At 39.9% G+C, this 12025-nt stretch overlaps 1 pseudogene; it reads left to right on the top strand.

Moving 5' to 3' along the window:
* Positions 1 to 130: 130 nt before the first annotated feature.
* LOC140628570 (large ribosomal subunit protein eL42-like) lies at positions 131 to 5760 on the top strand (annotated as a pseudogene).
* The last annotated feature ends 6265 nt before the right edge of the window (positions 5761 to 12025 follow it).

The raw sequence follows: 12025 nt of genomic DNA, 5'->3' as shown, positions 1-12025 counted from the left end.
ACCACCAAGCTCTGCCTGTTCTTCAGCACCCAGCAAAAATGCCAATGTTCAAAACTCCACCTTTATTATTTTTCAATAATCATAAAGCTGACCTGTAATTAGCATAGCTGCAGTCTACAGCATTGAGGCTATGGCCAAGCTCCAGATTCCTGATGGAGGTACATATCTACTTCACAGCTAAAGAAGGGCAGTGGTTGATATGGTTTGAAGGGGTGGGGTTTGGAGCCAGTGGCCAAGAAAGAATTCGTGAGACATCTCTGGTGCAAAAAGGTGCTTTTATTAAAGCACAAGGGCAGGACCCATGGGTAGAAAGAGTTGTACTGGGGTATGAGAAGTAACTCACATTTCTAAGCTTTTCTATCCTATGGAGGGGAGGGTGATGTTAGGGCTCCAAGAAAATTGAGTCTCTAGTTTTCTGGAGATTGCTTTTTCCTTGTAAATCATTAAGACAGTTGCAAACTGATGGGAGACTCATGTCCTGCATGACAGTGATCTCTATCAGTTGACCATTTGTTTTCCCCTTGCCTTTGTTCTAGGGCAGCTAGGAGTGCCTGAGGAACTTCACACATATCTCATGGGGGGGGGGGGGGGCAGGGGGAGGGGGGTTTGCAAGGTGCTGGCTTGTGCTTTGCCCTCAGCTCCCATTCTGCTCTCTCATCTCTGGTGACTGGCACCCTTGAAACACCCAGTTAATGACATAGATCATGTCCCCCAAACCACCTGCTCTCCCACCCTTGAAATAACTCAACATATTCCTCCTCCTCTACTCCCAGCACTACCAACTCGGCTATCAATGTACCCGGAAAAGATGTTATCATAGAATTTCACAATATAACAATTCCTTTACTTCATTAGAAGAAAAACATACTGAAAGAAACCTGGTGAACATTGAGAAGAAGGAAAAGAGAGAAGCTTAGGTAACTTAATGGCAAAAGTCTGTTTGCGAAGGCCCTATACATTTTTATGAACTTCCTTTCAGTGGATTTTTTTTCCGTAAAATATATTAGAAAGTCATAGGAACTACAATGCCATCAGGAACTCTTGGGGTTCACCCAGAGTGAGGACCAAGCATAATGTCCTACTCAAAGTGTCCTGCAGAAGACTGTAGTACTTACAGCCAAGTGGAAAAAAGGGAAATCAACACTTGTGGTGGATCTTTTCCAAAGATGACCACCAAAAATTCCCCCGATCCCTGTACACACATCACTCCTCTCATCAAGAGGTAGAGCCTATTTTCCCTAGGACTGGTCTTATAACTTGCTTTTGTCAATAGAATGAGACCAAAGTGACATTCTAGTATTCCTAAGAACTACAAGAACCTTAAGGCCTTAAGAAGACTTGTAGTGGGGATCCCTGGGTAGCTCAGTGGTTTGGCACCTGCCTTTGGCCCAGGGCGCCATCACGGAGTCCTGGAATCAAGTCCTGAGCCGGGTTCCCTGCAGGGAGCCTGCTTCTCCCTCTGCCTGTGTCTCTGCCTCTCTCTCTCTCTACATATATATATATATGTGTGTGTGTGTGTGTGTGTGTGTGTGTGTGTATCGTGAATGAATAAACAAAATCTTAAAAAAAAAAAAAAAAGATGACGACTTGTAGTTTCAGGATGCCTGGATGACACAGTCCATTAAGCATCGAACCCTTGGTCTTAGTTCAGACAGTGATCTCAGGGTCATGAGATTAAGCCCCACATCAAGCTGCGATCAATGTGGAGTCTGCTTGGAATTCTCTCTCCCTCTCCCTCTGCCCCTCCCTCTCGTGTGTGCTCACTCTTGCAAACTCTCTCAAAATAAGTAAATAAATATTTTTTTTTCTTTTTTAAGATTTATTTATTCATTCATTCAGAGAGAGTGAAGAGAGAGGCAGAGACACAGGCAGAGGGAGTAGCAGGCTTCATGCAGGGAGCCCGATGTGGGACTCGATACCGATCCCGGGTCTCCAGGATCACACCCCAGGCTGCAGGCGGTGCTAAACCGCTGCGCCACCGGGGCTGCCCTATTTTATTTTTTTTTTAAAGATTTTTATTTATTCATGAGAGATACAGAGAGAGTGAGAGAGGCAAAGACACAGACAAAGGGAGAAGCAGGCTCCCCGCAAGGAGCCTGATGTGGGACTCGATCCTGGACCTCGGGATCACGCCCTGAGCCGAAGGTAGAGAGCCCAACCCCTGAGCCACTCAGGCGTCCCCAAAATAAGTAAATAAATCTTTAAAAAAAGACTTATAGTTTCTGCTTTTGTGTTTTTGGGAATCAGCTGATAGGTTAAACAGCTCTTGCTAAGCCACTAAATAAGAAAAGAGAGGCCTAGCCAGCCCCCAACCATTCCAGCATAAGCCAGATGTGTATGTGATACCATCTTGGACATTCCAACCCCAGCTGAGCTCCCAGGTGAATACAGCCATCTAGCAGAAATGCTACCTAGTAGAGCCCAGCCAACTCACAGAATCCATGAGCTGTAAGAAGCTGTTATTGTTTTAAGCCACTAAATTTTGAGGAAGTTTATTACATCATAATAACTGAGATTTATTTAAGAATTCAACCCATCTCAATGATATCAATAAATCTGGATCCCAGAAAACCTCTTAATTTGCCTACTTTTTGTCTGAATAGTCCTTTTGTTACTTGAGTGTTCTATATTGATCTCAATCATAAATTCCAGACAGTTCTGACTTCAAATATTATATCCCATAGTTCCCATAAGAACAGTCAAAATTGGGCAGCCCCGGTGGCTTAGCGGTTTAGCACTGCCTTCAAACCAGGGTATGATCCTGGAGACCCGGGATCGAGTCCCATGTCGGGCTCCCTGCGTAGAGCCTGTGTCTCTGCCTCTCTCTCTCTCTCTCATTCTCTGTGTGTCTCTCATGAATAAATAAAATCTTAAAAAAAAAAACAACAGTCAAAATTATTAGAGCTTACTTGGAGTTTGGACACTCTGACTGCATTATCTATATTAGTCCCTTAATATAGCTAATGCTTTAACTTCCTCTCTGATTCTGAAGGTACTCTGGATTTTTTTTTTTTTTTAAGATTTTATTTATTTATTCATGAGAGACACAGAGAGAGAGAGAGAGAGGCAGAGACACAGGCAGAGGGAGAAGCAGGCCCCGTGCAGGAAGCCCAATGCAGGACTCCATCCCGCCCGGGACCACCCTCTGAGCCAAAGGCAGATGCTCAACCACTGAGCCACCCAGGTGTCCCAATACTCTGGATTTTGTTACTGGCCTAAATTTTAAATTTTACTTTCAAAATGTCCAGTATCTGTAGTTGCTATGATAATCTCCCTTTGTGTTTTGCAAGTTTATTCATGCTTTTCAAATGTAAATTCAATGTGAGAGCAATGTGTATTTAGACAATAGTATTCATCAGATGTCACCAATGAAATTGGAAGGATTCTCAAAGGGATTCAGTTCTAATCTTTTTCTCTCTTCTTTACTCTATAGAATCTCTGTGTGACTCAATCAGTGCCAGTGACTTCAATTAACATATATAAAATGAAAAAAATATATATATAAAATGATGACTCACAAAGCTAGACTTCCTATTTGAACTTCTCTCCTGGGATTCAGATATAGTTCCAAATGTCCACCAGGTATCTCTACTTGGATGCTCAACAGGCTTCACAGACTCAGTATCTCCAAATGAAACTCACTGTCCTCCAAAACTTATTCTTCCTTAGTCCTTCACTCACTGAATGATAGCAGTATTCTTCCAGAAATCTGGCATGTGGGTCTCTCCACCAGACCAGGAGCCCTAGATCCCACCCATCTCCATATCTCCAAATTCTAGCATGACTTAGTAGATTATAGTGATCACTGAGCATTCTTTCAATTAATAATTAATTAATAACTAAATAAAAACTGCTTCATTCTAGTTCTAGTTACCCCAATGAGAAAGATTAGCCCCTGTCTAACCCAACTAAATGTGTCAATACTTTGAGAACCATCTAGTTGTGTCAAAGGCAAGACTTTGTGAAGAAACTTCTAACAGCAGGAAGAGTGGGAATGGAATGAGCCACCACAAATACTTGGGAAAATCTTGGCCTCAATATACCCATGATGTACATCCTTCTTTACCAGGACTGAAAAAGTTCATTTGAATAGGTTACATGGGCGGTTCAGTGGTTGAGCATCTGCCTTTGGCTCAGGTTGTGATCCCAGGGTCCTGGGGTCAAGTCCCACATTGGTCCCCACAGGGAGCCTGCTTCTCCCTCTGCCTGTGTCTCTCATGAATAAATAAATAAAATCTTAAAAAGAAAATTGAATAGGCTACATGACAGTTCCTGAGTCCTTAGGAAACCAGAACTGTGTTCTGAGCACAGCATATCACCTTTCTAATTACAGGAATGAGAACTTTTCCTAGTCATTCATGCTGCCATGTCCCCAAGTTATTCTTGTGCTTCACAGTTTCACAATATCAAATGGCTCTGCCTTTGGAAAACAAGCTTTTAACACGATTATTTTTCCTGATTACACTTTACAGCCAGTTCCAAGAATTCAACATCAATTCAGTTCAAATCTATGATTTCTTTAAGGCACTGTGTTGCACATGTTAATCCCTCTTTATTGTTGGATCATGTGTACAAGTTCAAGTCCTGCCTGGCTCATTATGCTCCACTTTCTGTGTAGCTCTGGAAGGCCAATCTGCTTCAAAGCCAAATCAGTGTGGATCATAGGTATTTTGAGTTTGTCTTTGCAACCTAAATGTCTTTCATTTTATTGGTAGATCATGAGTGACAGCTTTGTGGTCAATATTTTTAAGACTTTTGTCTGTAAGGATGCCTGGGTGGCTCAGCGATTGAGTATCTGCCTTTGGCTCAGGGCATGATCCCACTATCCCGGGATTGAGTCCCACATTGGGCTCCCTGCATGGAGTCTGCTTCTTCCTCTGCCTGTGTCTCTCTGCCTCTCTCTCTCTGTGTTTCCCATGAATAAATAAATAAAATATTTTTTTAAAAAAAGACTTCTGTCTGTAATAACTGCCTTTATATTCAAGATTAATTTATAACATCTTAAATAATAAATTATTTGATCTGGCAATTTCATTATAAAACCAAGCATAATCTCAGATATACATGAGACATTCTCTGGGTTTATAATTCTAGATTCTTAAAAGGAACTCTGTTTTTCATTCAAATGCATTTGCTTTTCTAGAGTTTAGGGTGATATAAAGGGTTCATTCAAAATATTTATTATTGGGACGCCTGGGTGGCTCAGTGGTTGAGCATCTGCCTTTGGCTCAGGGCATAATCCTGGAGTCCCAGGATCAAGTCCCACATTGGGCTCCCTGCATGGAGCCTGCTTCTCTCTCTGCCTGTGTGTCTCTGCCTCTCTCTCTGTGTCTCTCGTGAATAAATAAATAAATAAAATCTTTAAAAAAAGATAATAAATATGTACATACATACATACCTGCTAAATTAAAAAAAATATATGCATTATTGCTTTTCCATGCTGATAGTGCTCTCTCATAGTGAATGTTCCTAAAACCTGCTAGGCTTTCTGTAAAAAGTGTGGCAAGCACCAACCCCACAAAGTGACACAATACAAGAAGGCTAAGGATTCTCTGTATGCCCAGGAAGCAGAGTGGCTATGATAGGCAGACTAAGCTGATTTTCTGGGGAAAAAAACCTAAAACTATAAAGAAGATTGTGCTGAGGCTTGAATGTGTTGAGCCCAACTGCATATCTAAGAAAATGCTAGCTGTTAAGAGATGCAAGAATTTTTAACTGGGAGGAGATAAGAAGATAAAGGGTCAAGTGATCCAGTTCTAAGCTTTATATTTGGTTTTACGAAGACAATAAGATCTTGAGATTATGTTCAAAACGAAAAACAATACTCTTCATTAAAACAGCACTTCCCAGTTTCATAACATTTGAATAAAGAAAAAAAGAAATTTAATCTCCCTGAAAACAATTTTTGACATTAGAATTCATTACATCTGTTTACATTAATTATGAGGAAAACTCAACAAAAACTTCCAATCTATTTAACATCATGTGCTTGATGAAGCACATTAGAACATGAAATACAACACATTGGAACATGAATATACAGGCAAAAGACAGGTCCTTTCATTACCAGACTGTGTTACACAATTTTTATAACAAATCTTATCACCCTCTCCCCATCTTTTGCCTTTCCATACAGAGTCTATAAAATTATGCAATTGTAAATTGAACTAGGGAGGGAAGATCTAACACATCTGTGAAATGTGCATTATAAATAAATCAATGCCAATGTGCTATCAGCAAAGGTCTTAACAGATCTACTCTATTTAATAAAGTAAAATATAGTAACAGTTTACAAGAGAATGGATAAAGTTCAGGTATCAGAAAATAACAGTTCATTTATAAAAATCTTCTCATTAAATTCTAAAAGTATTGTTTAGATTTATAAATTTATTTTTTAAAGATATTATTTATTTATTCATGAGAGACAGAGAGAGGCAGAGACATAAGCAGAGGGAGAAGCAGGCTCCATACAGGGAGCCCTATGTCGGAACTCGATCCCAGGACTCCGGGATCATGCCCCAAGCAGCTCAACTACTGAGCCACCCAGGCATCGCTAGATCTATAAATATAATGCACTTCCTATCAAAATCCCAACTGCCTTTTTTCCCCCAGAAATTAACAAACTGAACCGAAAATTCATATAAAATGAAAAAAAAAAAAAAAAACCAACATCACAGCCAAAAGGATCTGAAAAAGAAGAACAAATTGGAGAACCCACATTTTCCAATTTCTAAATTTTCTACAAAGTTAAAGTAATCAGGACAGAACTACAAACCTGGCATACAGATATATATTTTTATAATAATGGAATAGAATTTCAAGTCAAGAAATGAGCCCTTACACTTATGGTCAATTGAGTTTTGACCAGAATGGTAAGTGGAGGAAAGATGGTCTTTTTAATAACTGGAGCTAGGACAACACACAAATGAGTGAAGTAGGACCCCTACTGCACTATACCCCTCACACTATACAGAAAAATTAACTTAACATGGATCACAGACCTAAATGTAAAAGCTAAAACTATAAAATACTTAGAAGAAATCATAGGCATACATCTTCATGCCCTTTAGTCAGGAATGATTCCTCAAATATAACACCAAAAACACAAATGACAAAAGAAAAATAAATAAATCAGATATCATCAATATTAATAATTGTGTGCTCAAAATACACCATCAAAAAAAACAAAAATAAACCCACTAGAGAAAACATTTGCAAATTATATATCTGACCAGCATCCAGAATATGCAAAAAACTTTTACTACTCAATAATAAAAAGACTAATAACTAAAAAGATGGGCAAAGGATTTGAATACACTTTTTTCCAAAGAAAATATACAAATGACCAATAAGTACATGAAAAGATGCTCAAGATCATTAATCATCAGGAAAATGCAAATCAAAACCACTATGAGATACCAATTCACACTTACTAGGATAAGCCATAATCACAAAGATAGACATTAACAAGTGTTGTAGAGGATGTGGAAAACTTGGAACCCTCATACACTGCTAGTATGAATATAAAATGGTACAGTTGCTTTGTAAAACAGTTGAGTAATTCTTTAAAAAGCTAAAAATTGGGGATCCCTGGGTGGCGCAGCGGTTTAGAGCCTGCATTTGGCCCAGGGCGCGATCCTAGAGACCCGGGATCGAATCCCACGTCGGGCTTCCGGTGCATGGAGCCTGCTTCTCCCTCTGCCTGTGACTCTGCTCTCTCTCTCTCTGTGTGTGACTATCATAAATTTAAAAAAAAAAAAAAAAGGCTAAAAATTGTGTTGCCATATGATCTAACAATTTGATTTCTGGGTATATATCTAAGAGAAATGAAAATTTAAGTCCACATAAAAACTTATACACAGGGAAACCTCAGTGGCTCAGTTGGTTGAATGTCCAACTCTTGATTTAGGCTCAGGTCATGATCTCAGGGTCCTGGGATCAAGCCCCGAGTCAGGCTCCATGATCACTGGGGAGTCTGCTTGAGATTCTCTCCCTTTCCCTCTTCCCCTCCACATCCCACATCCTCTGCTCTCTGTCTCTCAAATAAATACATCTTTTTTAAAAATTGCATACAAATGTTCACAGCAGCCTTGTATCAAAATAACCAAAGTGGAAACAACGTAAATGTTCATCAACTGATAAATGATTTAAGATTTGGTACATTCACTCTTTTACTGTTCTCTTGGGCCCAACTCCAATGTGTGTGTTTCAGGGCAGGGGGGTTGCTCCCGCAGAACACTAATCAATTGTCAGACACGCTGCTGGTATTCAACTCAATTCTAACACTACCTACCCCAAGATAGCTTCAGATTCCATGGGTTAAGGGTTCAGTCCTGCTCCCTTACCCCACTTCAGACAGCACTTGCAACCCCAGATTGTTATCTATGCTTCTGACTGACTGGCTACACACTGGAGGCTCTAACAATCCCTTCCAACTCAGGATGCCAAGTCCAGGTTTGAATGTTCAAGGTACATCTGACCAACTGGCTATAAATTAAAGGTCCTATGACTTTCTCAGAAATTAACTGAAAGAGGTTTAATTAATTTGCTACAGCAGCTCACAGAACACAGTAAAAAAAAAATATATATATATATATTTTTTTTACTAGATTGCCAGTTTGTTCTGAAAGGATTAACTCGGGGCACCTGGGTACCTCAGTTAGGCATCTGCCTTCAGCTCAGGTCATGATGTCAGGGTCCTGGTATTGAGCCCCACATCACATTCCCTGCTCAGTGAGGAGTCTGCTTCTCCCTCTCCCTCTGCCCTCTGCTTGTGCTCTCTCTTTCTATCTCAAATAAATACAATCTTTTTTTAAAAAAAGGGTATATAAAAAAAAAAAAAAAAAAAAAAAAAAAAAGGGTATAACTCAGCAACTGCCAGATGGGAGAGATGCACAGGGCAAGGTGTGGGGAAAGGACACAGAGCAGCCATGCTCTCTCCAAGCTAACCACTCTCCCAGCACCTCCACTTGTTCACCAACCCAGAAGCTCTCTGAATCCTGCCCATCCTTTTAGGTTTTTATGGAGGCTTCATTATATAGGCATGGTTGATTAAATCACTAGCCATGGCAACTGTTTTGACCCCTAGCCCCTCCCCACTCCCCAGAGGTCAGTGGGTGGGACTGAAAGGTCCAACCCTCTAATCACAGGGCTGGCTTTCCTGGCAACCAACCCCTCCCCTCCTTAGGTGTTTTTCAAAACCCACCTCATTAACTTAACAAAGGACAGCCACCTTTATCAAACTCTTCACTTAGGAAATTTCAAGGTTTTTTTCCTAAGATTTATTTGAGAGAGCAAGTACTCCCATATGTGGGGCACGTGCACATTCAAGTGGGGACAGAAGGAGAGAATATTCAAACAGATTCCCTGGAGGCCAATGCCCGGTTTGATCTCAAGATCCATGAGATCATGACCTGAGCCAAAACCAAGAGTCAGAAGTTTAACCAACCGAGCCAACCAGGCACCCCAGGAAATTCCAAGGTTTTCAGGAGCTCTGTGCCAGAAATGGAGGCAAAGACCAAATATAGATGTATTATCAATCACAAGATCACTTCCATACAATGGAGTATTATTAGGCAATAAAAGGAATAAAGTACTGATGAGTAAACCTTGAAAGCATTATGTCAAGTGATAAGCGAAAGAATCCAGTCACAAAACATATACTATATGATTCCATGGATATGAAATGTCCAGAACACACAAATCCATAAAGAGAGGACATAGATGAGTGATTCCTTAGGGCTTGGGGGGACAGAACAGGATGGGAGTGGGCAGTAACTGTTAAAAGGTCCCAAGTTTCTTTTAGGGGGAATGAAAATTAGATTATGATTATGGCTGCACATCTTGGAAATATAACAGAAACTTATACATTTTAAATAGGTGAATTCCATGGTATGTGAATTATATCTCAAAACAGCTGTTAAAAAGTAAATAAAAGTAATCATTCTACCTCATGTCAAAATTCATTATGAAAATCTAAATTAGGGATTCTGAATTAAGAAAGTTTTATGAACTTGCTTTTTTCTCAATACTTTTGATCTGTAGCTGAACATTTTGTAACTGAAATGTCTGCTAAATTAAGCCTATTCCTCTCCCAAGGCAAATTTCATCAAATTTCCCTTCGATTGTTCTTTCCCCAGTAAAGATCAGTACTCTTGTACTTAAAAGATGCAACCCCATATGACTCATCACTTATCTCCTGGGTAGCAAGCAGTGTTGCCATAAAATACCATTTTTCTGTTGATTCAGAAGACTTGGTCAGTGTGCAATCTACATTCTGCTTCTTAATAGACTGCTCAGCGAGTATTTCTTTACTTCTGTCAGGAAAATTTGTGGAAAACTGTGAAATAAACCAAATAAAATTATTTTCTGGGTATCCCATCTGGTACACCCTTCCAAGGCTATCTGATTCCCTGGGAGCTTATGTCTTTCAATGTCTTTGAGCTATTTTACAACTCTAAATTGTAGAAAGGTGATAACTATATAAATGACTCACATCCATCAAAATGTAAATGAATAGTTTAGTGGATGGAATGGATTATTGTCTGTAGATATTGCCCAGTTTTGCATCTCTATTTTTGAATTCTTGAAAGCACTGGGGCCTTAGGACACGCTGCCCCAAGATATGCCACAGTGGCATACTGATTATTCTGAATTAAAGTTATTTAAGAAACAGTCAGTGCAAGTACACTCTGACCCTCTTGACCCTCCAGAAAGTAGGAAATAATGTCCCATGTGAAAGGTACCCTTCCTGCACGAGGAGGTAGAGACATCCTTATCATCAGAGAGAGGAATTCAGAGCCAAAGAAGCTTTTTTTATTTTTTTTAAGCTTTTATTTATGTATTCATGAGAGACACACAGAGAGAGAGGCACAGACACAGAGGGAGAAGCAGGCTCCCTGCAGGGACCCTGACGTGACACAGGATCCCAGATCTCCAGGATCACACCCTGGGCTAAAGGCAGTGCTAAACCACGGAGCCACCTGGGCTGCCCCCCCACAAAAGCTTTTTATTAAAAAAAACCTTGTTACTTTAACTGATTTACTACCCCAGCCCAAATTCCACTTAGAATTCCTTATTAATTGACGCTCCCAAGCATAAGTTTGTTTTATCCTACCAAGTCCTTACAAATCTTTATGTCTAATAGATGCCTGCATTGGTCACTTCTGCTAAAAAGAAAAAACAAGACCAAACTGGAGTCATTTACTCTACACAACAGCAAACGAAGCCAATTATAGTTTCAACCTCTCCTAGGAATGTGACCTTTTAACAGTCAATGTGAAATCTAATGAACACTAGTAAGATCCTCTGCATGATAAAAACCCTGCTGGTTCCCTTCCCACCAAAAGATGTCCTGGCTGGAAATAATTCTTTCTTTACTCTTGCAACCCTCTTTCCTATAGAAACCTTCTATTTTATACAACTCCTCAGAGTATCTCTCTCTACATGCTAGATGGGATGCCGCCCAATTCATGAATTGCTTAATAAAGCCAATTAGATCTTCAAATTTACACAGTTGAATTTCGTTTTATAACACTTCTCAGGTCCCATATCTATGAGACTTCTGTACATATGAATTAAATGTTTTTTCTCCTGTTAATCTGCCTTTTGTCAATTTAATTTTCAGACCAGATAAAAGAATCTTGAACGATAAAGGAAAAATCTCCTTCCACAACAGGAGTATTTCTGATTGCCTTTATATGTGCATTCTTTGAATTCTCCTTTGAACTAGATGAAACATCTTACTGGTTCCCCCAGGAATTAATGAAACAAATATTTTATATGTGTTTACTTTATATTTGTTACAAGTCCTGATTTTAACTTTTTTTTAAAGATTTTATTTATTCATGAGAGAGAGACAGAGAGAGAAAGAGAGAGAGAGGCAGAGACACAGGCCGAGTGAGAAGCAGGCTCCATGCAGGGAGCCTGACGTGGGACTCGATCCCGGGTCTCCAGGATCACACCCTGGGCCAAAGGAGGCGCTAAACCGCTGAGCCACCTGGACTGCCCCTGATTTTAACATTTT

Source organism: Canis lupus, chromosome X (assembly GCF_048164855.1).
Source record: "Canis lupus baileyi chromosome X, mCanLup2.hap1, whole genome shotgun sequence".
Taxonomy (NCBI): Eukaryota; Metazoa; Chordata; class Mammalia; order Carnivora; family Canidae; genus Canis; species Canis lupus.
Note: the sequence above shows the minus strand (reverse complement) of the source record. Positions and strands in the feature narration are given on the sequence as shown.